Raw genomic sequence first — 3,645 nt, 5'->3', positions numbered from 1 at the left:
TGGAACTATGCCAATAAGGATGACCCTAAACTGGTCATCTCGCTTCTACCTCAGGAGTGCTGGGACTGCAGACATGAGCCATATCTCGTTTATGAGACACTGAGATAGAACCTAGGTAGCCAATCTGCCACCTGAGCTCCAGCTCCAGCCTCTTAATTTTTTTTTAAGCCTACCAACCCCAAAACAGTCTCACCGTGTATTCCAGGCTGGCCTTGAAATAGTATTCCTCCTGCAGTGACCTCCCTGTGGCTGGGATCACAGTTGAGTTCATTAAAGCCAGCTTGCAGGATGCTTCGATCTAGCCATCCTTTGACAAATGAAAATAGATCTTTGAAAGGACTCCTTGGTGCATCCTGCTCGCATAGTATTGTGAAAATCCTTGGCAAAACAAAAGAAACAGAGGGGTTTTCTGTGGTGAACAATGTGTTTCCAGAGACTGGTCTCTAGGACTTGAATGGGCAGATGAAGAATCTAGAGGTCTGGTTAAAATACTGGAGATGCATGGCTAGAGGACTTGTCTAGCATTCACAAAAACCTGGGTTTCATTCCAGCGCTGTAAACAAACAAATGAACCAGCACACAAATACATACAAAGAAAATATGGGTTCTGCCCTAGCAGGTCTAAGATGGAGCTGGAAACTCTGCATCTATTCCTAGAGATGCCCCCAGAGATGCTCCTACGGATCTCCTGACTACACTGAGCAGTGGGGCCATGGAGAATTGTTTCCTCAATATTTCTCTTTTTATGTGTGTCTTACATTGGCTATGACTGGAAATAAAACACACACACACACACACACACACACACACACACACTATGCTGCCTTCTGACAAGCATACGTGTATCTATATTTGAAATAAAAGTTTTAAGAGGCAATACTATGTAATGCACTCTGATATTTTATCTTCTATTTTGGACAAAAAGCAAAGCAAAGTGGTGCTGACCACAGAACCATGAGACCAACTTCACTCTTTTCCATCTGTGATTCTCAAATCCCTTGGAAAGTTCTACAAAAATAGAACTCTGGAGCGTTCTTCCACAGTGTGGACTTGGAGACTTCCAGCTTCCCCAGTGCATTGTTGGTAAAGATTGAATTTGGCAAATGAAACAAAATAAGGCTAATAATAACTAGAAATGCCAACCTATAGAAGAGAATGTCAATAGGTTTGTAAGAGATGCCTGCAGAACATCAAAAGTGAACATATTTGAGCCCCTGGGATCCGGAACAGTGATGTCAACAAGCATGCATCTCTGAAGATATGTCAAATGAGACTACAAACTTCAGTTACAGTCACATTCACAGATACTGGGGTTAGGTCTTGGACATGTTTATGGGGGTGCTGAAATTGGACTCAAGCTGGGGCATAAAATTCTGCCCATCTGTTTTAGTTAGGGTTTTGCTGCTGTAAACTGACCCCATGACCAAGGCAACTCTTATAAGGACAACATTTAACTGGGGCTGGCTTACAGGTTCAGAGGTTCAGTCTATTATCATCAAGGGAGGAGCATGGCAGCATTCAGGCAGGCATGGCGCAGGAGGAGCTGAGAGTTCTACATCTTCACCTGAAGGCTGCTAGAATACTGATTTCCAGGCAGCTAGGATGAGGGTCTTAAAGCCCATGTCCACAGTAACACACCTACTCAACAAGGCCACATCTTCTAATAGTGCCACTCCCTGGACTGAGCATACACAAACCATCCCACCCTATCCCCTGTATATTTATTGCATGCTGCAGGGGTTCTTGACCTCAGCACTGACGCGTGGTTGCGTTCTTCTTTAGGGCTATCCTTGCTTGGAACAGGCTTTAGCACCATCCCTGCTCTCTACCATGAGATGCCAAAAATGTCTGCAGATATTGCCAAGAATCTCTCAGATGAAGATGCAGGATCACAAACAGAGCCTCGAGTTAAACAGAAACAGCGGGTAATGCTTCAATGTGTTGAAGATCTTCCATGGAACATAATTATATTAACATTTATTCATTACTAATCAGCACATCTCATCAGATTGCCAGTTGTGGTCTCTCCCCCAGTTGGGTGTATCCTGTGGGACCAAGGGGAAATGTGACTCATGTCAAGGCTTCACCAAACCTGACAACCTGAGCTCAGTCTCTGGGACCTGCATGGTAGAAGGAGGGAACCGACTCCTGAAAGCTGTCCTCGGACCACCACATGGGTGCAGTGGTGTGTGTATACACTCCTGCTCTCACACACAAACAAACAAAGAAGCAAACAAATGCAAACAATATTTAAAAAAAAAAGAAGTGCTCACTGAGTGGCTCACCCCCATCCTAGCAGCCTTCAGGTGAAGATGTAGAACTCTCAGTGCCTGCTGCACCTTGAAGGAATACAAAGAGAAACTGAGTCTTTTTTCCAACACAGGTGTGGATCCAGCTGTGAACCCTGCCATGGCTGATCCAAGGATTGAGGATGAGCATTCTATTCCCCTGAGAGTGCTCTTGTTTCTCCAAAAGATGAGAATAGTAACATTCCTTACGACGTTGTTGAGGCTCCTTGATCAATGTCTCTAACATGCCTCCAAAAACACATTAAAAACAAGGTAAAAGCACTTGGGAGGCAGAGGCAGGCGGATTTCTGAGTTGGAGGCCAGCCTGGTCTACAGAGTGAGTCCAGGACAGCCAGAGCTACACAGAGAAACCCTGTCTCGAAAAAAACCAAAAAACAAAAACAAAAAAAAGCCCAAGATAGTGCTGTTAGTGTTTATAATTTACTCCTGCCCAGGTATGATGGTGCATGACATAATCTCAGACACCAGGAAAAGAGTTAGAAGGGTTGTGAGTTCAAGGCCATCTAGAACACATAACACAACCTATCTAAAAACAGCAGCAACAACAAGAGCAACAATAACAACAACAGAAAAACAAAACAAAATGATAATTTTAGAGGTGTTTCTTGGTGCAGGAAGAGGTCACACCTAACTCTGAGATAATTAAACCCCATGTAAAGATGATCCATTTTCTGATTGGAACAAAGCGAACACAATTCCTTCTCTGCTAGGCTCTTCCATCTTCCTCCCACTCAGAGGCGCTGCCTGGTTTCAGGAACATCTGCTGTTGAGATGAGAACTTTCTGTGTTTCTATCATTTAAGGCAATTATGTCAACTGAAACCTTCCTGGGGCCTTATCCAAGCCCATGAGATAGTTAGGAGGGCCACAAGGTCATTTGCATAATCAGCAAGTGATTTGCATATACTTTGCATATATTCTACCTAGCTCTGTGTTGTTATGTATTACTTGATTTTTGGAAAGCTTTCACATTCATTTTTATATAGTAATAGGCTAAGGTCTCAGGACATACAAGGGACGAGCTCTCCCTGAGCTAGGATGAGGGAACATTTGTTAGTAGATACTATGTACTTACAAATGACATTCAGCTAAACCCATTGGATCTGAAATTTGGCTAGGGTCCCATTGTTGAGGGCTACATGGCTGGTCAGAAGCTAGAAGCAGCCTTGTCAGGAATGGTTGCGCCTCTCTGGGTGACTGTAAGATGCAGCCAAGGTTGACAACTACTTATTTTAGCCTGACAACAAACCTGTGCAGAAGTATTCCCTACCTCATGCTGAAGGTGGAAACCAAGGCTTAGAGGACAGGGCGGGGCAGCAGTGGGTGGGAGCTCTTCT

At 44.1% G+C, this 3,645-nt stretch overlaps 1 long non-coding RNA gene across 1 annotated transcript in view; it reads left to right on the top strand.

Annotated features, from left to right (window-relative positions):
- LOC116070851 overlaps positions 1–2,011 on the top strand; it is a 16,623-nt gene extending 14,612 nt beyond the window's left edge. The window contains exon 2 of the long non-coding RNA XR_004110590.1: positions 1,783–2,011. This is a non-coding gene — a long non-coding RNA (uncharacterized LOC116070851). The remainder of the gene's footprint in view (positions 1–1,782) is intronic.
- The last annotated feature ends 1,634 nt before the right edge of the window (positions 2,012–3,645 follow it).

The sequence above is a fragment of the Mastomys coucha genome, unplaced genomic scaffold (genome assembly GCF_008632895.1).
Source record: "Mastomys coucha isolate ucsf_1 unplaced genomic scaffold, UCSF_Mcou_1 pScaffold22, whole genome shotgun sequence".
Taxonomy (NCBI): domain Eukaryota; kingdom Metazoa; phylum Chordata; class Mammalia; order Rodentia; family Muridae; genus Mastomys; species Mastomys coucha.
The sequence above is the reverse complement of the archived record's forward strand: the minus strand, read 5'-3'. Positions and strand labels throughout refer to the sequence as shown.